This window comes from Talpa occidentalis, unplaced genomic scaffold (genome assembly GCF_014898055.3).
Source record: "Talpa occidentalis isolate TD23 unplaced genomic scaffold, MPIMG_talOcc4v2.1 talOcc4.9, whole genome shotgun sequence".
Classification (NCBI taxonomy): Eukaryota; Metazoa; Chordata; class Mammalia; order Eulipotyphla; family Talpidae; genus Talpa; species Talpa occidentalis.
In genome coordinates this window covers 9285748-9308289 of record NW_023605305.1, presented here as the reverse complement: position 1 = coordinate 9308289, position 22542 = coordinate 9285748, and positions in this window count along the sequence as shown.

Here is a 22542-nt window from a genome sequence, read left to right as displayed (position 1 = left end):
TTGACATCACCAAGTCACAGATACTAAGGCTGGGCAACTCTCCAAGGTCTTCCATCCCACAAATGCATCTATAACACCCCACGTGTCAGGTCCTGAAGCCTAGGGAGTTTGTGAGCCTGCCTGAGTCCATGGTGGGGGACAAGCACCTGGTAGCCCCCAACTCCCCCAACTCAGCCCATGTGCAATCGACTCCAGAAATGGCAAGCCCTCCAACCCCCAGACACAGTAATTCATTCAAGGATAAGCTCACAACGTAAGCAACGGGACACAAAGGCGGAGCCTGTTCAACCTACTAAAAGCAGCACACAATCCTCTGCCAGCCTTGATCTGGGAAGTGCAGGTCTACAGTGGCTGGCAGCAATATTGCCATGCCATGGAGCCAAGAATGAAGCCAACAGAGAAGAAAGCAGAAAAGACATCTGGAGAGAGAGAAGTGCCTGATGATATCTGGATTAGTTAGCGTATTTCTAGCTGCTGGAAAAAATGAACTTCGCTAACATTTTTTTTCTTGCTCACATAACAGGCTGATATGGGTCTTTCTGATGATTTAGGATCCACAATCCTCCTCCCTTGTGCCACCCTATCCCTTAGTGCCCTGGCATCCTCAGCACTCAACCCTTAGGGGAAGTTGGAGTGGAGAAAACATATGTTTCTTAAGCTCCTTGGTCAGGAAGTGATGCACATATTTCTACTCATTCCATTGGTGGGAGCTGGTCACATGGCCACAGTTGAGTGCAAGGGAGGCTGGGAAATGTAGTTCCTTCTTAGCAGTCACTTCTTGGCAACAATTCTGCAGTAAGGAAATGGGGAAGGAACCTTTGGTGACGAGCTAGACACCTACCTCTACCTCCAAATCACTGAAGGCTCAAGTGGCTTCTGAAAGTTGATCTCTCATAACCTTTTTCATTGAACTACACTGAAAATATCCTTATTTTGCAAAGTCAGTTTGGGCTGGATTTTTTCCTATTAGTGCCAGAGAGTCCAGACTATTTAATCCTACAGCCCATTTGTGGGAGTCATGATAAAACCCAGCCCTTCCTTTCCCCAGTCCATTTCTGTCTCCTGATGCCCTACACCCTCCAATGACTGAAACTCCGAGGTCCAGCTATGTCCCATGGAATCAGCTAATAATGCAGCCATCCCCAAGGAAGAAGGGTTCACCCTAGAGAGAGCAGAGACTGCCCACAGTGTTCCCAAAAAATTACCAAAGAGAAATGTTAAAGGGGGTCAGCTTGGGCTTCCCTGGTGGCTCAAGGGGTTAAGTCTCAGCACTATGAAGCTATCCACAGCCACTACAGCATGAGTTCAATCCCTGGCCAGGGAGCTACCCACATGGCGCAGTCAGGAGACCTCTCCTGACTCGCCCAATGTGCCCCTCAGCAGTGTATTTCAGTCAGTCTGCCTGTTCTGTTCCCCACTCTGTCTCTGGTGAATCCTCTCACCCCCCCCCCACACACATCTGACTGCACCCCAGCTCTAGTATGCATAAATTAATAAATCTTTAAATAAAGAGGGTCAGCTTAAGGACACTAGGAACACTAGGAAGTGCCGGCCATCCAGTGCACTACCAGCATCTAGGGCAGAACTGAACACCGTGCTATTAAATTAGGTCCACACACTCTCTGACACTCCTTCCTTCTTCAGAGATCGGCTTCTAAGAAGCCCCCACAAAGCCATCCAATGACCAAGGCCCCATCCAACATCTTGACTGCAACTTCATGAGAGACCCTGAACCAGGCCCACCCAGCCAAGCGGCTCCTGAATTCCTGATCACAGAAACTGAGAGATCATTGCAGTCGTGTATGCTGATAGAATGTTTGCACCAGCTGTGCCTTTTCACAGAAAGGAGAAATCAGAGCTTGGGAGTCCCAGAACTAGATCCAACCAGATATTCCCAAGATGGCTTCTGAGTGCACTGTGGTAAAATGGGATGTGCGTGAGAGCAGGTGCAACATGAGACCCCTGCATGCCACTTTTGAGACCCCGCCCTGAGTGAGCAATGCACCAATCTCCCAAGTGCAAAAAGGCGCTTTTGAACATAAAAGTTCTCCCTTCTCTGTTGCTTCTCAGGCAATACCATTTCCAATCTGTTAAGCTGAGCCTGGTTTTTTTAATTTTGGTTTCAGTCACCAGCGTAAGCGGGAGTTTGGTGACCTAATGAATGTCTGTTGTTTTGAGTCACTGAATTTCAGGGTTCTGTGCTACACAGCCGCAGTAAGGGGAGCATTGGAGATTTTCTGCTTCGATGACGCTCAGGATGCTGACTGAGCCCAGGGGACTGCTGAGGCATAGGAGACTCAGGGAAATGTGGGACACTTACATATTCACACTCCTCCACCTACACAAGCCTATGATTCAGCTAAAAGCAAATCACAGTTAAAGGGTGAACTTGTTGGAACCTGTTGTCACGAGAACAGGGCTCATTATGTGACCTACAGTGATTGATTACAAGGAACCACACAAGTCGCGCTCCACAACCGTTTCTTAATACATAAAAACAGCAACTCCACAGGGCTCGACATGAACTTTCCACTCTGAGCCTCAGTCCCCTTTTTTGTGAAATGGTCCTCATTGTGAGGATTAGGGTTACGCCAATGTGACTTTGCAAACCACACACAGGCACCCTAGAACATGCAGGATCGCATGATCATTAAGTGATGTCCCGACAGCACAGAACTAAAGCTTGGAGAAGGGACAGAGAATGAAAGGAAGGCGTTGTCAGCTGCTAGAAGGCGTTGTAGCTGCTCTAGGGCAGCTACAGGGAGAAATAAGCGGGCACTGAAGCTTCCTGCCTCTGTCTTCCCACCTGCCTGATGGGAACGACACTATAGGGAGACCCACCTGAGCTCCTGCCCCTCAGCCCACCCATGGCCCTCTGGAGGAAGGAGGCAGATAGGATGGGGGGTCTTGCCCTGCACCTGCTGCCTACCCCCCCATCCCAGCCAGAGGAAGGGAGGGAGGGGGCCAGGGTCCACAAGGCTGAGGCACACCTCCTCCCAGAGGCTGGATTTAGGATTTAGCAGGATTGTTCCAGTAAATGGTTCAATTCCCTCTGGTTTTTGTAGTGCAAACAACCCTGACAAGTCTTAGAGAGAGGGAAAAAAAAGAGTAATTTGTGTGGTGTTAAAAAAAAAACCCAACATGAAGCAGTGAGCTTGGCCTTGCAAGGCATTTGCATTTCTAAACAAGAAAAGCTGTAGCTATGGGTGGTTGTCACTTAGTTATCTCGTTAACTCCCTCCTGCCCAGGGCAGGCCAGGCATCAGGCTCCCAGCCCCCTGAGAGATTGGAGGACGGCCCTCCAGACCAGAAGTCAAGGTAGCGGAGTCACTGAGACTGGAGATGTCCCTGTGAGCTCTCTTCTTTGGCCCTCATTTCTGCAAAATGGACTCAAGACCTCTGTGGACCTTCTGCATAGTTAAAAAAATTGGGGAACCAAGAATTGTGGCCCTGGCATTCACTGACCAAGTGCCCTAGAGCTCAGCACTGGAAGGAATTTCTAGGAGGAACTAGTTCAGCCTCCAACTCCTTTAAACTTTTCCCTAGCACCTCTGAAAGATGGCCACCCCGCTTTGGCATCCTACCTCCAAAGTACTTCATCATCCCATGGACAAGCAGTCCCCACCATTACAAAGTTCATCCTGAGACTGGAGAGAAAAATCAACTTGTATGAAACCTCTGCCTGGAGGAAGGCCGAGGAAAGCCTCCTGGGCAGTGGCTCGGCCCATGTTTGCAACTAGGCAGGCCTGTGTTCCAGTCCTGGCTGGGTGGTCTGCAGAAACTGTTTTCCTCATGTGCGAAACAGTAATACACAACGACGCTGTGAGGATTGATGAAGCTGCCACTTAGCACAGTGTCTGCCACATGGCCGGTTTCAGTGAAGTTATCTGTGCTGGTGACAATCGTGTAGCTGGTTCTCTGCACGCTGGCACACAGAGGGGATATCATTCACAAGTATAATGCACAACTATGAGCTGCAGATGGCATGGGGTTACACGTGAGGCCCCAAGAGTCTGTTAGATACAACTTGGTCCTCTCTGTGTTCCCCAGAAAGCCCACCGGTTCAAGTGAATGCTGAGCAACCCCACCAAGGGACAGTCTAGTCCCTAACTTTTCTTTTAAGGCCAATCATTCACACTTTGGTGCCTGTGATGGACTGGTCATTATTCACAATCCTCACCCTCCACCATTAAAATCGTACATTCAAAGCCTTTGTCATGGGCTCTTGCCGAATCACCCTTGGAATTGAGAATACATCTCCTCCCCAGGGGATATGGCATGTATCTGAGTGATTTGGTTTGGTGAATGACTTATGCACAGCCACGCACAAAAATTCATTCAAAATGGATCATATATCTAAACATCAGAATCAAAACTATACATAAAACGTGGGCCTCCCTCGTGGCACAAGGGGTTAAGCACTGCACTATGAAGCAATCCACAGACTCTGCAGCACGAGTTCGATCCCAAGCCGACCAGGGAGCAACCCACATGGCGCGGCAGACCTCTCCTGACTCGCCCGCTGCTCCCCTCAGCAGTGTACTTTGGTCAATCTGCTTGTTCTGTTCCCCGCTCTGTCTCTGGCGACTCCTCTCACTCCCCATCTCTAGACTGTACCCCAGCTCTTGTATACATAAGTAAATAAAACTTTTTAAAAAACTATAAAACATTTAGAAGAAAACATAGAAGAAAATCTTCATAGCTTTGAGTTGTTCAAAGACTTCTTTTATGTGGCAATAGCAGTATGATTGATAAAAGAAAATACCGATAAGCTGAACTCCATCACAATTTAAAACCTAGACACTTTAGAAGACACCCCCAATGAATGAAAAGATAAAGCACAACTGTGAAAAAATGGCTACAAATCATCGATCTGATAATGGATTATATTCAGAATGTATAAAGAAATGTTATAAGTTAATAAGACAAAAAGCTCAGTAGGCAAAAGATTGGAACAGATATTTCATCAAAAAAGATATATGAGTGACTAATAAGACCATGAGAAGATGCTCAACACAATTAATCACTAGGGAAATGCAAATGAAATCCACAATGAGACACGGTGATGCGTCCACTAGGAAGGCTTTCAAAATGACAAAGCCCTGATGAAGATGCAGACGAACTGGAAGCCTTATCTGTTATAGGTGGGAATTTTAAATGGTATATAACCATCTTGGAAAACAGTTTGGTCATTTCTTATAAAAGATAGTCATTTATCCTAAATGTAGCATGACTCAATGCTTCCATTCCTTGGCGTCTGCCCAAGAGAAGTGAAACATATGTCCACACAAAGACACATATGTGAATGCCCATGGCTGATTTATCACAGGCAAAATCTAGAGACTATCCCAGTGTCCATCAAGAGGTGAATGGATGGACCAAGTGCAGTCCACACAACAGAACTCTTGACCCCAACATCGTGGGTGAAGATCAAGAATACCTCTTTTTTTAAAAAAAGATTTATTTATTTATGCATATAAGAACTGGGTACAGACCAGAGGTGTGGGAGATGAGAGGATTCACCAGAGACAGAGTGGGGAACAGAACAGGCGGATCTAGGAAATACACTGCTGGGGAGAGCAGCGAGCGAGACAGGAGAGGTCTGCTGTGCCATGTGGGTTACCTCCCTGGTTGGGGATTGAACTCGTGCTGCACTGGCTGCAGATAGCTTCATAGGCTGCATCTCAACCCCTTGCACCACCAGGGAGACCCCCTTAAGAACACCTCTTGATGGACATTCGCTGAGTAAAAGAATTCAGGTGGAAAACATTACATATTCCATGAATCCATTCATATGCAATGACTAGAAAGCTGTCCATTGGGTCTCAAAATGTGTAGAGAGCTGCTTAGGACTCAGAGTGGGGGCAAGTGTTAACTGTAAATGGGCACAAGGTAACTTTGGGGGGATGCTGGATGGGGCTGATGATGGCCTAGTTCTGCACATGTATTAAACCCCTTGAGGGAAAAAGACACAGCGGCCCCCATCTGGTTGCTCTCTTGATCATCACAGGTCATACTACAGGTCACTCTGCCCCCTACAGTCCATGAGGCTGGAGACCTATGAAGGGGCCGTTTCTTTAGCAAAGGAGGTCTCCTGGAATTGCATCTGAGTGAGATATAGTAAAAGAGGGTCCTCTGGCCCCAGGCTAGCCTTCAGATGACTACATACCCAATGGACGTCTTGACTCAAAGAGACTTAATGAGAGACCCAGAAGCAGAATCACCCAGCTAAGCTCCTACCTCCAGGAACTATGAAATCCTAACTTCTAACTGTTTGTTGTTTTAAGCTGCTAATTTGGGGTCATTTGTTAGGCAGCTGTAGGTGACTGATACACAGATATACATTGTCTCACAGTGATCCGCAGCCACGTTTTGGATAGATCTCTTTACCCCCCTCACAGAGATACCAATACTGGGGGTCACAGCCACCAACAGGGAGGGCTAGCCCAGCTCCAGACCCCAGAGCTGCTTTCTTCCCACCACATCTACTCGGCATCTTCATCCAGGTGCCATGGGAGACCCCAAGGAAGAAGAAGATGTGAGCTCCCTGCCCTGCAGGACTCCCCACGCTCGTGGGGCAGGCAGGCCAGCAGCACAGACTGTCCTCTTAACCGTGCTCAGTGGCTGTCCCTCATCCTGTGGCTCCTCGTGATGCTCCATTCAGCATGACAGCTGCCAAAGCCATTTCATCCAATTCTGCAAAGAGCTCGGAGCACCCCGAGTTGGGGTTCCTGCCTCTCCCTCGAAGCGGAGAGCAGCGAAATTGGACAGTAATGTGTTGTCGTTCAAATATTTCAGCTGCAGCCAGGGTGAATTATGATGCCGTCCCACTTTATTCAGTGTAGCATCTTTCATAAGAGCTGTGTCTCAGAAACACTTTGGAGAAGGAAATAATAAATAATTGCCCAAGGGGACAAAGCAAGAGATGAAAAGCTCCAGGCTGGTGGGAAGGGGGAAGGGAAACTCAATCTGGAGGAGTCTGCGTGTCCAGGGAACTCCAGCTGGGTCCCAGCACACAGAGCCTTGGGTTTGAGTGTGGGGTTCAAGATGCATTCCAGAGTGGGTGGAGGGGAGGTTAGTGGGTCCTGTGGACCTCAGGCTCCTTCCATGAAATAAAGCCCAGTGGGATGGCTACATTGACTCACACACCCCACCTTACTCTACTCAGAACCCTCGTGGTTCCCAGCTCACTCAGAGTGAAGGCCCCAGTCCTTACTCTGACCCAGAGTCCTACCCAATCTCACCCCATTACTTCTCTGACCTTCTTTGGCCTCTAAAACTCTTGCTCATTTCACTCTAGCCCTACTGATCTCACTGTTCTCTCAATGCATCAAGCACATTCCTACCTCAGGGCCTTTGCACTGACTGTTCTCTCTGTCTGGACCACTCTTCTCCCAAATGCCCACTCGACTCACTCCATCAAGTCTACTAAAATATAACCTTCTTGCTTTAGCCTCACTGGTCTCTGTCCTGATCTTCTGCACCTCCTAGCTATACCTCTCACCTTGTCAAATGCTCTGGGAGACACACAGTATGATGATGACACTCTGTCTCCTACTCTTGACTCTCAGACTGTAAACACCGAAAAGGCCGTGCTTCTATTCCCAGATGCCTGACACAGCCTGGGTACCAAAGCACACTGTTTGTGTGAATGCAGGTATGCATGCGCGGGTTCCTGATCTTCCCTGGACAGGTGAACACTGACTTTCTCCTTCTTGTGCATTCTAGAATACCTGTGCATCCTCAATGCAAATTCACAGGAAGTTTCTTCCAGAAACTTTGGAAAGAAGCAGCTCCACCTTGGAAGACCATGTCCCCATACCTGTGATGTACTCTTGGGCAAGGCATACTGTCTCTCCGTGATTCAGTGACCTCATCTACAGAGAAAAAGCAATAATGATTATTACCTCTCCATCAGTCACTGATCATTATGTCCATTGTGCAGATGGAAAAACTGAGGCAAAAGAAGCAAACGGGGAATGAAATAAGACCCTCAACTCAGTATCAACACCATCCCTCAGGTGTTGGCTGAGCCTAGAAATTACAACTGAGAAGGTATAAGAGACAGAAAAAGCAGAGAGTAAAAAACCTCAAAAAGAACAGACATGAAGGCTCACCTGGAATGATTTTCACCCAAATCATCTAACGGAAAGTAAATTCACTCAAAGGGAAGCGAGAGTCAATACCAGCCACATGAGCCAAAAATAACCTTCAAACATCAGCGCCGAAAGTTCTTAGAGGTGACCAACCCACTTTCCAAAGGAGCGAGGGAAATCAGAGAGGGAAAGTCATTTGTTGGGATCACATAGCAAGTGAAAGTGTGAAATGTGGGGTGCAAACCACCTTTGTCTGACACTAGGACTCTCGTCCTTTTTGTTGCCTGATTTCTTTTTGCTAAACCAGGCAGGTGTCCCCCAGTTCCTGAGTCAGTTAGGTTCCCAGGACCCAGCAAAATCTAGGGGAGGAGTTTTCTAGAGATCTCAAAAACCCCTGATCCTGGGTCTGTGCTGAAGGCAGCAGAGCCACTCCTGGGGCCAGGTGAGGGGGTCCACTGGGCACAGGGCAGGACGTCTGGATGCTGCCCACCGTGTCCATCAGACTCATAGCTGCCGCAGCAGGGAAAGAAGGCAGAAGCAATCAAGACCTCCAGGACACGTGACTTGAGGCTCCATGGAAATGACTGTTCTCACTTGCTCAGAAGCGGTGATTTCCAGAGGGGAGGTAAGAAGGCTGTCGCAGCACACCCTGAGTTTAAAATAATTAAAGATGGCAAGTCCCTCAGGGGCTGAGAGGAAACTTAGGACTGGGTGCAGGGTGAGCTTTGCCTGCCTAGGGGAAGGAGGAAAACGCAGGAGTCTGTATCCTTTCATCCAGTCTCCATTCCACAGAACTGTCATGTGCCCAGAGGCACAGGGGAGAGCAGGACAGACACTGGGGGAAGTGAGGGTGGGTACCCACAGAGCCGACAGTCTATTTACAATGGGACCATCCACAGTGCTGCTGTCAGACCCTAGACAGCTTGATAGTTCTCAGCTGGGGCGACTTTTTACCCCTCAGGGGACATTTGGCAATGTCTGAGACAATTTCAGTTGTCACAACTGCGTTCCCAGACACGGAGTGAGCCAGGGAGGCAGGTAACCACCCGACAATGTGCTGGGTGGCCATACAATAAAGAATCACCCAACCTGAAATGTCAGTAGTGTTGTATTTGAAAAACTCTGTTCTAAACAAGGGGCTTTTAACCAGAAGCTCTACAAGTGTTAGAAGACCAAGAATTTCTTCCAGCAATTCAGGCACCTCTCTGACATCATAACCAAATTTGGGATCTGTGTGTGCATGTGAATTTTCCCAACATGATAAACATTTTAAGTGGCAGTCAGTGGGGACAACAGACATGCTGAATTGGCCAACTGTTTGGTGCCGGGTGCCCAGTGTGGGGCATGGCACACAGTCGGGACTGGGTGCATCCTCTGCGGGTGAATGGCAGGGGGTCCTTAACAAAACCCATAAATAGTTCTCATTTTATCCACCCAAGTTCTGAGCACATTGGGAAGTGAGACAAAGGAACAGCAGAAGGAGGCCAACATGTCACCTTTGGAGTGGATAAAGGATAATTTGGAGAGCAGAACACATTTCTTAGTGAAAGCCAAATGGGTCTGCTCAATGAACCCCAGAATTAGTCAGGCCAACCCACCTTGTCGCAGAAATCTGGGGGAGGGGAGGCCACTCACCTCCCAGCCCCCAACACAGGAGCAAAGCCCAGGGCTAGACTAACTAATGCAAGCCACAAATGACATTGTGTTTCAGTGGCCACATCGAATATATTTAAAGATAGGTGATATTAATTTTAAAGATATTTTTATTTCACCCAATAGCTTCAAAATATGATCCTTTTAACACATGGGCCAATATAAAAATTATTAATGAGCTATTTTATTTTGTGGTTGTTTCATACTGTCTTTAAATTCCAGAGATTACACTCACAGTGCATCTCAATTCAGACCAGGCATGTTAAGTGCTAATGGCCACGCCTGGTGAGTAGCTGCCTCCCTGGACAGTGACGGCCTTAGAGGATCAGAGCATCATGTCTGCTTCTTGTGTCTATGTTCCAACAAGAAAAGAGAGAGAGAACTAGACTACAGAGCTGAACTCGCCAACCGGATAAATCACTGCACTGGGACAGAATGGGGAGAGATTAAGAGTTAAACCAATTGAGTTACCTTCACATGGGAGGAAATAATGGAATTGGACATGCATTCCTCCTGGATGGATGGGTGGATAGTTGGATGGTGGGTGGGTGGATGGATGGTGGGTGGATGGGTGATGGGTAGATGGGTGATGGGTGGATAGATGGATGGATTGTAAGTGGATGGGTGATGGGTGATGGGTGGAAGGGTGATGGGTGGATAGATGGATGGATTGTGGGTGGATGGGTGATGGGTGAATGGGTAGATAGATAGATGGAAGATGGATGCTTAATGAAGAGATGATGTGAAGTCCAGATAAGATATACCGTACTGGGATAGAGTCCATTTCTATCTTTAAAAGCTACCAATGTCAAGCCTCTTTAAAAGAGAATACTGTGCTGTGAGAGCAATATATCCTTGTTTTGAAAAGGTCCAGAATCCCATCCACAGTCACCTCATCCAACCTCTGTGGAAGGAGGAAACTATAATATCAAAATAATAGCAATATCTAAACAATAAATAAGAGCCAACATCCTACTGTGTGACAGACAATTGGACGCTTTGGTAAAAATAGAAGCTATCTGCACAGAGCGATTTTCATCACACTCTATTTCTAGACCTTGGCATGTAGTAATAGTTCAATAAATATGTGTTAAATCAGTACAGTATTTAATTCATTCGATTAAATTTAAATAAGTTTAATTGAGAGTGGGTTTGAATAACTTGCCCAAAGTCATACTCTGTCCAATGGTAACACCTGAATTTGCACCCAGAGCTAATAGAAGCCAAAGCCCGTTCCACTGCCCATCCAGGGAATAATGCCCAAGATCCTAGTTTTCCCATCAACACAGCACCAGTCCCACTGTATTGGTTACTCCCCCTAGAAAGCTCCTAGCAAAAGTTCAAAGCCAGGAAGACTTTCTCTGTTTCTCCAGCTCATACTTCTCCCCACCTGCCCCTAAAGTTGAGAGTCCTGAGAAAAAAACACATTCATTTGAACTAAAAATAAGGGGTGCCTGTTCACAATGGCTGGTGAAAGCCAATTACTAGATTTTCAGGTTTTGTGAGCCAGTTGCTAAATACAGCCATTCTTTAAAAATGAAAGGGCAGGGCCTCCCTGGTGGTGCTGCGAAGCTGCCCGCAGCCTCTGCAGCGCTGGTTCGATCCCCAGCCTCCGGCGAGGGTCCCACATGGTGCGCAGACCTCTCCTGCCGCCCGCTGCTCCCCTCAGCAGTGTCCTTCGGTCCTTCTGCCTGTTCTGCTCCCCGCTCTGGCTCTGATGAATTCTCTCACCCTCCCAAGCGTGTGACTGTATCCAGTGCTTGTATAAATAAATAAATAAATCTTTTAAAAAATAAATAAAAAATAAATAAAAATGAAAGTGCATAAAATCACTATTTTACAAATTACATAAAAAACACAGAACGAATGCTCAGAATTCATCATGTCATAATTATCTTACTACTATGGATGCTTTTCAGGTGACGGCAGTACTGTGTCTGGATAATGAAAACACTCAGTGGTGACATGGCCTGCAAAGCCTTCCCACCCCGCGCTCAATATGTCACAGGCAGCCTGAAATCTCTCTACCATGAAAACTGGCAACGCTACAAACCAGATCCTGCTTTTATTAATGTCCCAGAGAGACTGTTATTAAACATTCACTAGCACGCGAAGGCGAGGTACAACCTCGAGTGTCACAAATGAGTGTGGCTTTAGGATTCTCCGCCACATCGCCGGATGACTAAGAGAAAGCCATCTTCCCTCAAAAAGGACATGCCGCCTCAGAAAACAGCATTGGCTTTGGACTTTCCAAGTCTCTCTGCAGGAGGTGGGGAATTCAGTGCACATTCCCTTTGGGGGGACGTGCCCTACACATCTCAGCAAGGGGCCCCAGGACCAGAGGGTTCAGTTCAAGGGTTCTCCCATACACATCCAGCTCCCTTTGGAAACCTCAAACCCCAGCTCTCCACAGCCAGCGCCATGCGTGTCGGGCCGGGGCTTGTGTCTCTAATGAGCAGTTGGCATGAAGCCCGTGGTTCCATCCTGGCCCCCCTCCGAGATGGAGTTGATTTAACCATATCCTGCTGCCCCATCGCCTACCCTTTGTCTCTGCTTTGAATGCCTCTGGTGGGAATAGCGGTGGTTAGCGTGAATACCAGGCAAAGCAGGTAACAAAAGCAGGGAAAGCCAGCCTTGGGCAGCGTGTGTGCCCAGCCAGCCTTCCAGCTCCACACCTGGAGAGCAGGTCTCATTCGTCTTGCGTGACGCATCAGCAGCATCGAACATTTGCTTAGTGTTCCCCAGGTGCAATGTGTGTTACTGGGTACCTTAGAGATCATCTGATTGAACACCTAGACTGCTTTCCAAAGTAGGTACCATCCACAGGTGGACAGCAAGACTTAGGCCAGGCGCCCTCCCCAAGGTCAAGCAGTCAGGAATGGCCAAGGCTGGGTAACGGCTCTCACCTCTCTGGCGCAGGTGCACACACCTTCTGCTCAGCTACATTACCTGAAAGAGACACCCTAGAATCAGCTTTGACGGCAGGATATGATTTCAGCATTCAGAGTTGAGAAGGAGGACCCTAGAGCGTGGTGGAGAGCGTCATCAGACTCGGGGAAGAGAAAACAACAGGGCTCATCGAGTGTTGAGCAGGCTGGGGGATGATGCAGGCAGGGAATGGATGGTCAGTGTGGGTGACAGGGCAGGGAGGAGGCGAGGCAAGTTGGTGAAAGAATGGGCGATGGTGGTAGGTGGGTGTGAGCTGCCTGGGAGGGGCAGGTGAGGGTGGGGGTGAGCAGGAGGATGGCCGAGGGCCAGGTGCACAGGTGGAAGGGGGCGCTGGAGGGTGGAGAGGTGAGGACGGCAGGGTAGGTGGACAGAGGGTGGACAGATGGGAGGCGCTGGGTGGTGGGTGGAAAAGTGGGCGTGTGGATGAACAGCGCGGCGGGGAGGGGTGCTGAGTGGGCATGCAAGGGTGAGCGTGGGTAGCGGAGAAGAGTGTGGAAAGGTGAGGGGGGAGCGTGAGCGGGAGGTGGAGGGGCACTGTGGGGGGAGAGTGTAAGGGTTTAAAGGTGCTGGGCAGCAGAGGGAAGGGACGGGGCGGAAGAGCCGACACGTGGGAGCACAGGATGGGTGGAGGGGGGGAGAAGGAAGGGAGAGAGGGCGAAGCCTCCTCCCAGCCCATGTGCCCTACATGGGCACATCCTCAGAACTGCAGGGACAGGGTCACCCTCAGGCCCACACCCTGGCAAAGACCAAACAGGGCCCGGGCTTCCTGGGCGACGCATGAACTGACAGCCCTTTCCCTGGGCGCTCAGCCCTGCAGCAGCCTCCCCCAGCCCCCTCCCTGCTCAGGACCTAGGCTCCATGCCCTGCCTTTCTCCTCTCAGGCCCTGCCACTTCCTACCCCTGCCCTGCTGCCTCTTCTCCTTCCACGCTCGGCCTGCTCTTGGCAAGAGGCCCCCCAGTAGAGCAGTGGGACCAGCCAGTTTGACCTTCTCTGTTCTTGGACATAATTACTGTTATCCCAGATAATCGCTTTGAAATAACTCTGTGTCATTACGCACCTTGGTGCTATTTCGCCCATTTATCTGTGAGCAGCCCTGTCCTGGGGAGCAGGGATTTGGACCTGCAGACTGCTAGGCTGGCTTTTTCTCTCCTCCCGGCACCATCCTGCCTTAACCCTTCCTGTCGCTGCTGCTGGCAGCACAGACTTCAAAAATGGGACAAGTGAGCCCTCCAGGACAGGGACCAGGCACCCCTGGAAGTGCCCAGCACACACGCTGGCACCAATGGGGCAGGCTGCAAGCCTGAAGGTCCAGGGGAGAGGATGGAGGAAGTCAAAAATCAACAGAAAGAAATTGTGAAGTTTAAAAAGTCAAGGTCAAGCCCGAGAGAGAGCGAGCCGGGAGGTGAGTCTAAGTTGGCCGCCCACAGGACTGACCCAGAGTGGGGTCAACACCTGGAAGGTGGTTTAAAAGATGAAGGCCAAGGGGCCCCAGCTCCCCCTTATGAGCTGGCAGGACTGGGAGTGTCTGGAGCACTCCAAGGATGAAAAACTCAACTTGACCAGGACGGGACACTTCTTTGGAGCCCAAAGAGCTCACATTCCAGCCAGAGGAGCCCCATCACACAGGCGCACCTTGAGGTCTATGAAAGGGGTGAAGGGACAGATGAGAGCTTCCAGCATCTCTGCCTCCCACATGTTATCAGGGCTCCTGAGGGGGTCTGACCCAATGCCCCTGCTCTCCTGCTAGGACTGACCTGCTGGGAACACTGCCTTTGGAATTATCCAGACCTGCGCCTAAGTCCTGGCTTCATCACAGAGCAGCGATGTAGCCTGGGGAAAATGACTTAACCTCTCTGAACCTCAGTTTTCTCACCTATAAAAACAAGGATAACAGTTGCACCCAATCACAGAGTGGCTGGAAGGATTACATGTGACTATGTACATTAATGGCACAGGGTCAAAGGCATAGCAATTGCACAAAATAGGAAAACGAGAGGAAAAGCAACCTTGGGGACACTGCCACAGGTCCAGTCCCATTGCTGTCCCGATTTCTCTCCTGCCCCACACCTCTCTTCCACTGGTCACGCTGGGATGTGTAGTAGTGATGCCCATCAGCTCCACCCTAACCTCCCAGCCACACATGACAGAGAGGGAATGGTGAGTCATGCTGGTCAAGCTGCTGGGAGTCAAGGTCAGAGTGAGCCTGCTGAGCCGTCCACAAAGGAGGCGCTCCCAGCAGCTTGCTTTGCTCCTAGTCCACACCCGAGACTCACGGAGCTGCCTGCCATTCCCATGTGTGTCCGGATATCCTGTCCTTGGGACTGCTAGCACCCCAGCTTCTGCCATCCAGGTCCAGCTCCAGCTTCCCATTCTCCCAATGCCCACTGGGCATTGAGCACTGCCAAGCAAGTGAACAGGAGAGATGGATATGGCAAACATGGGGAGCATTCATTACTGGGGAACACAAGGGCCACCAGAGCAGATGGCTTTTCTATTATGAGCTGGACCCTCTGGCAGGCATCCTGTCTCCTTTCCTTATCTTCATTACACCTCTCCATCACAGCCTTTAAACGCGGCCTCTTGCACTACAGGCATCCTCACTCCTGAAGTGCTGGGCTCCGCTACACAGGAGAGGTGCAAGGAGAGGCTACAAGGCCTGCAAAGCCAAGAACATTCCAACGACTGAGATCTTCCAGGGGGACTTAGAAGGGAGGTCAGTTCCTCAAAGGGCAGCCGCAGAGCTCTCCTCCCACAGGAAGCCCTCCATGATGTCAACTGGCCCAAGGAAGATTAGTCAGGACAGCTACCATGAGTTGGGTTAGGCAAGCACTGTGCATGGGGCTATGTAAGTACTAGCTCACTTAGTACTTCAGTGGGCCTCCCCTGGTGGCGCAGCGGTTGAGCGCTGGGCTGCGAGGCTGCCTCAGCCTCTGCAGCGCCTGTTCATTCCCTGGCTGCTGGTGAGGGTCCCACAAATAATAATAATAATAATAATAATATAATAATATGCCTGTACTTAGTGAGAATATAAGCACAGCGAGGGAAGGTAACATACCCAAGGGTGCCCAGTTGTTGGCAGTGGGGCAGGAATTCCAACCATGTCTGGGTGACTAAACCGAGCCACATTGGTTCTATTATGAGCCTCATGTCACTCCTTGGTAGGTGCCACTTTCAGTGTTTTAAAACAGGCTTTTCAGTACCTGAAACTATACAGGGTTTCTAGTATTTTCTGGCATCTTCTCCACAGAAGTGGGAGGCCCCCAAGGTCAGGACTGTTGCTGATCTCTCTGGGACTAGGAGCTCCTTGTAGGTAGACAGTGCGCCTCTCCCACCAGACTGGGCATTCCAGCTCTCCCTCCCTCCTGCCCCTGCCCTGCCTGCGCTCCTCTGCCCCCCTCTGCTCTCCATCTGCCAGTTGTCTTATCAAGGAGGCCGCTGGCACCCCCTTCTCCCAGCACATGGCCCTGGCACTGTCCCTCCCGTGGCTCCTTCTCTTCAAGGCAAAGTGCACATCCATCATCTCACTAACAGGCGCCATTCACCCGCCCTGTCTCTCCGGTAGCTGGAGTGACAGGGACTCTGCAACTTCTGTGGGCTAGAAGGGCCGGGCAGGGACGCCACTCATGCCTGGGCCAACAACCGTGGTGGGGTCCCACTTCCAGGCCAGCTCCCCAGCTGCATGGCTGTGGGTGAGTCTCCTCTCTGCTCAGCCCCAAAAGCTCCCTTCCAGCCTGGACCTCGCCCCTCCTGCTCCACATCCAGGTGTTTCCCCACTTGTGAGTGAGGATGGCTGTCCACGGCCTTCCCCTCGCAGGCTGCGCCTGAGGATGGACCTGGCTATGCTTCCAAGGCCCCACATCTGTGACAGGCCTGGATGCCATGGCTCATGGCCAGAGCTTCCTGCCAGTCTGGCATGTCAGCAGCCCACACCCAGGCAGGATGCTCGGCAGCTGGGGAGGGGCTGGACTGCCAGGAGAGTTTTGCGGCAGCCCCTTTAATGGGGTCTTTCCCGGGCCTTGAGGCAGACACATTTGGATGCAAATCCTTGCTCTGGTATCTACAAAAACATAAAATGTTTACAATCCTCAACCTGCAGTCCCACTCCTGAGATCGATCCCTCGACATAAAAGCGCATTAACCGTGGATCCACTCCTGGGTGACTGTCGCAGTAGCGTGAGGGAGGAAACCCTAAAATGCTGGGGCGCATTGAAGGGGGTCTGGTGGAGCAGGCGGTGAGGGCCTCTGGAGCGCTATAAAATCAGGAATCTGTCGTATTGACCTGAGATGTACAGAATAAACCATCAAGCAAAAATATACCATTAAGGAAAAACGAAGTTAAAGAAAAATAAATTGCAGTTGCAGAAAAAATAAGGTGCACAGCAGCACCCCGCATTTCCCCTGGGTAGGAGGCATTGTGACACAGGAAATGAAAGAATCCCATTCCTATTTTACATACTAATCCTATTTTATGCACTTCCGTATTGCTTAAATGCTTTACGAGCATTTAACTAAAGCAACAGCCATTTCTACGCCTCCCACCATCACTGACTTTCAGCGGGGCCTGGGCACGTCACTGGCATGACCCTCAGTTTCTTCATCTGTGAAACGGAAACAGCGCAGGTTCGCTTTGTGGATGGAAGAGACGTGGCACAGAGCAAGCTCATTTCCCTCACAGGGGTGGAGGGGAAGCTACCCCCTAATGCCAGTGGCTCAGCTCTCCCGGGCAGGCTCTTTGACCTGGGGGAGACTCTGCCTTCACTTACTCCCACAAATGCCACGCCACCCTCCCTGCCTCTCCCAGCCTCCAGCGCTTTGCTGCTGAATGATCTAGACCAATATCCACACTTTACTGAGCTCCAGCAGCCTCACCGGGCAAAGGAGGGTCACCTAGGTGCCCAAGGGGTGCCCAGCGGGTGGATCTGGCTTCCCCACAAGACCCGATGACGTGAGTTCAGGCTGTGCAGGTGCCCAGGAGGAAGCGCTGGGTGGTGGGTGAGAGGGGAGGACAGGACTCTTGGGTAAACATCATTGTTAGACAAAAGCTCAGCAGCTGCAAAGCTCACCTGAGATGTCTGAAACCAGCCAGAGAATCCCAAAGCATTTGCAAACACAACTTGACCGCTCGGGAATTGGGGTCAAGTTCTGGGCTCCTGCGCGGGAGAAGCACAGAGATTTGCTGGATCCTACCAGACAGGAGAGGGGAGAGGACAGAGGAGGGGAAACGGGAGGAGGAAGATGAAAGCAGTGAGAGCAGAGAAGAGGGGAAGGAGGAGGGAGCGGGAGGAGGGTGAGCAGACACGAGGCCCAGACCGAATTCCTGGCGATCGGAGAGGAACGTGGACAACCGGACACCTTCTAGAAAGGGGTGACCTGCCAAGGACCAGGCTGGACACCACACGTACCCTAGAGCCGGGAGTCCAGGTGGACAGACACCGTGACCAGGCAGCCGATTGCACCTGCCTACCCCGGGCACCCCGGGACTCGGCACCCCGGGAGCAGGAAGGGCAGGCAGTCCCGGGCAGACGGAGCTTAAGCCTGAAATGAGTGAGTTTACCTGAAACTGCCTGAGATTACATTTCCCTCTGGCAGAGAGGGAGCGTGGGACAGAAATTCAGCTCATGATAGAAAAAAGTTACAGTTTCTGTCACAGCAGAGTCTGTGGCTTGAAAATTCATACCCAGTATCTACACAGGCCTGAATCTGAAAATAATACAGAGTTGCTGGGGTGAGAGGGGCTCCAGCCCCGCCCACTCAGCCTCCCTCTTGCGCCAGTGGGGGCTCTGGGAGCAGCTTGTACTGTTGAATTTGGGGCTGGGCCATCCTTTGTGGGGCTACCCTGCACGCAGTAGGATGTTCAAAGGCACCGCTGGTCAGTGCGAGCTGACCAGCCATAATCACCCAAAATGTGTCCAGTCTCTGCCAATATCCTCTGGGGGAGAGAATCCTCGCCCCTCCCCTCCTGCTGTGCACCTCTGCTCTGAGGGGCTCCCTCAGCTTCTTGCTGGTGTTCAAAGGTTCTCCAGGTGGGGTGCTGCTCAGCTGAGCCCCTCAAAGACCTGGCATCCAGTCACTTGCTGGGTGACAGTTGAAAGGGTCTGGTCTCTGCAGCCCCTGTGAGGGTGTGAGGGGAGGCCCGTGTGGACCTAGCTGGCCATCTGTCTGGGAATTCCTTCATGGGACCATGAGGTATCGAGCCCAGCGTGGGCCCAGCACTGCAGAAGCCACCAGAACACATAGGAGGCAAACACAAACACACACTGTAGAAGGTAGGGCAGTGATGGAGAGAGAAGCCCCAAGCTACACTGGGGGGAGGGCTCCACCCCACCCCCCAGCCTGGGGGGACCACATTCTCGGCATCAGCCAGAGCCAGGCCCTGGTTCTATGAGCAGGGGACTCTGGCCCTGGCAGCCGCCGCCTGCGACCCGTGGCAAGGGGACAGTCCCACGTGCTCTGGGCCTGCTGGGGCTAGGGAGCTGCCAGGAGCCATCAGCCTGGGAAGACAGGGGTCCCAGTCACACTCCTGAGCTCCTCCGTGACCCCACCCCCAGCTCGGGGCCATATCTGGAGCTCAGTCTCCCACAGACACCCCGGGCAGGGACAGAGCTCCCCCTTGGTCTCTCATGGGAGACAGGCAGGGGACTAGCGGGGCAGCCTGATAAGCACTAAGAGGGGGTCAGCCCAGGGGCCCTGAGGGGCCCAGGGATACTTCCTTGAGCTGCCTGGGTGCCCTTCAGGCTCCCCAACCTAACACACTCCCAAATGACACCTCGCTTTGCCCCCTGCCACCTGCCTCTCCTTTGGCCTCCCATCTCAGCCCTGGGCTCAACACAGGAAGCCTCGAGACGGGACCTGAGGGCCTCTTCTCCTTCATTCTTCCATCCGATCAGGTACCAAGTCCCGTCAACTCCAGTTCCTAAACATCTCTCACATTTGACTCTCCTCCACCGCCGCCCCAGGACCCGCAGCATGAGCAGCCTGAAGGCTCCAGGGAGGCCTGAGCAGCGAAGTCCAGAAACTGCCCAGGGGTGCAGGCAAGTCAGGTTAAAAGGTCAAGTGCAGGTTGAAGGATGGACACTAGACTTTCAGTGGAGAACAAAATGTGGTCTATAGAGAGGGCTTTATACGCGCTAACGTCGTAAAGCAAAAAAAAATTTTTTTAATTAAAAAAAAGAAACTGCCGGGGCTCACACCCCCAGCCGGGAGCACTGGTAACCCCCCCACTACCAGCGCTGGGAGCACCCCAACTCTTTCAAGCTTTCTCAATGTTCTTATCTTGCAAATTAGCATAATAATACTACCTGCCTTACAGGGTTGTCTGGAGGATTAAATGAGTCAATATATGGAGGCACTTGGACTCCTGCCTGGAACGGGACAAATGAGCAGTAACTGCCTGTGATTATCATTCTCCCCCCCCCCCCAGCTCCGCCCGGCGAGCCAGCTCCCTAACCTGCACGTCGACCTTCATCTCCTCCCGCAAGGGCTCCCGCCAGACCCTTCCCAATCCGGTTCTGCTCACCATTTGTTTGAGTTATCAATTGCTGTGTAACAAATTATCCCAAGATGTGGCGGTTTAAAACAAGAAACACTCATCAAGCTGGCCTGGCTCTGTGGCTTCAGGCCTCAGCGCAGCTCAGCAGGCCTCTGGCTCCTGCCTCTCAGGCAGCTGCAGTCAGCGTGTGGCTGGGGCTGGAGGCGCCTCTGCTATGCCAGTTAGGTCACGTGGCCCTGTCAGGAGGCCTCCCTTCCTCACCACAGGGGCCTCTCCAAGGGCTGCCTGGCAGGGCCGCTGGCTTCCCTCAGAGCAAGTGATCCAAAACAAGGGAGAAGATGGTGCCCTGTAAGATCCAGCCTCCGGGGTGCCATCCTGTCACTTCTGCCATCTGCCATCAGTCACACAGACCAGCCCTGATACCACAGACAGAGGGGACATGGGAAAAGAGGGAGACCCAGGGGGGCACAGTGCCCTTTGGGAGGCTGGCTCCTTTACCCCACCAAGCCGCATCTTCTCCCACACCACAGTTCTCAGGCAATGCTCCTGGAACACAGAACTCCTGCAGTTTCCAATACTCAGTCCTCTGTGCCTTTGCACATGCTGTTCCCTCTGCCTGGAATGCTTTTTTTTTTTAAAGATTTATTGATTTATGCATACAAGAGCTGGGGTGCAGGCCAGAGGTGTGAAAGGATTCTTAAGAGTCACAGTGGGGAGCAGAACAGGCAGATTGACTGAGATACTCTGCTGAGGGGAGCAGCGGGCAAGACAGGAGAGGTCTGCTGCGCCATGTGGGTCACCTCCGGGGATTGAACTCATGCTGCAGTGGCTACAGATAGCTTCATAGTGCTGAGACTCAACCCCTTGCGCCACCAGGGAGGCCCTGCCTGGAATGTTTCCTCTCACATTTCAACCGAGTCAGGATCAACCTGTGTTTAAAGAATCAGATAACAGTTCATTTCCAGAAAAGCTATTTTAGGCCAAGTTAGATATCTTTCCCTTGCTTATGAATGTCACAGAAATGAAATGACCAATAATGGCCCTAACTAATACTTATTAGCGCCCCCTATGTTCTGAGCCCACTACTCTCTCTGTAAGAACTCATTTGGCCGCCCAACATCCCCATGTCCTGATGACAGATGAGGGAACTGAGGCTCAGGGAACGTAAGTGACCTGCCAAGGTCACAGAGCTGGTGAGCTGTAGGCTCCAAAGCAAACCCCAGGTGTTAAATCATCCGTTACTAACAGAGCACCAAGTCTCTCTCCGTGACCGTGACCTGCAGGAAGGGTGGATATTGACCCATTTATCCCTGTATTTCCAGCATCCAGGGCATGGCTGGCTCGCATTGAGACGGAAGGAAAGGTGCAGTGGAAGGGATGGAGAGGAAGAGGAAAGGGAGGTAGACAGGGGAGCAGGTTCTGAGCTGGGCCAGAGGCTGATTCCACCAGGATCCTGAGTTCCCAGGCCCCGGCTGCTCTCCCAGCCCCTCCCCCTGGCTGGAGAGGGAAGAGCACCTGCCTGCTCTCACCCCTTCTGCAGACTTCCGTAGTACAGGTTCTTAAATTTTATGTCTGCTTAGCCACTTGTCCTATTAAAGGAATAATTTAATTAACTCCAAGAAATGCAATTAATTTTAATTGTTCATGATAATTCACTGTTTAATACTCTATTAATAATTATGAAAAATCCTAATGCCCAGTTACTGCCTTATAATAGGATAATTAAACACTGTACAGGAGACACTTCATTTTCAAGTGCTTCACATCACTTGGGTCTTCAGAGCTTCCCTGACTCACCAGCAACGTGCTCACGTGGCAGGGCCCGGGCATTCACGTCACTCGCTCTTTGCAATTCTTTTGCTTTGGAGGAGGGCGTCAGGGCCCAGAGTTGGGAAAAATCTTCCCAGTGAGAGAGGAGACGGGACACTCCTGCATCAGAAGGGGGAATCCCTGGGATTCCCTCATGGACCCCTAGCCAGGGCAGGCCGCACCTGCACCTGACCTGGCCACACCGCGACTCTGTGGCCTTAGGAAAGTGGGTTAACGAGGCTGCCAGTGACCATGGTATTGAGCAGGTGCCATGTGCATTGCCTGCTGAGTCTCTCGATGGTGGAGCCAGGTTAGTGACGGGCAAGATGATGTCCTGGGAGGGCTTAAATTCTAGAAGAGATAGTTACGCCACTGGTAAGATGGATGGACGGACCGATGCATGGACAAAGAAACTGATTCCAAGAGTACTAAGATAAACGAGACCTGCGTGAGGTGAGGTGTGCTTTTTAACTAAGTTGGTGAGGAAGGTCTTTTTGAGGGGTTGACTTTTGCCCTGAAATCTGTATTAGGACAGGGGAGTCGGTC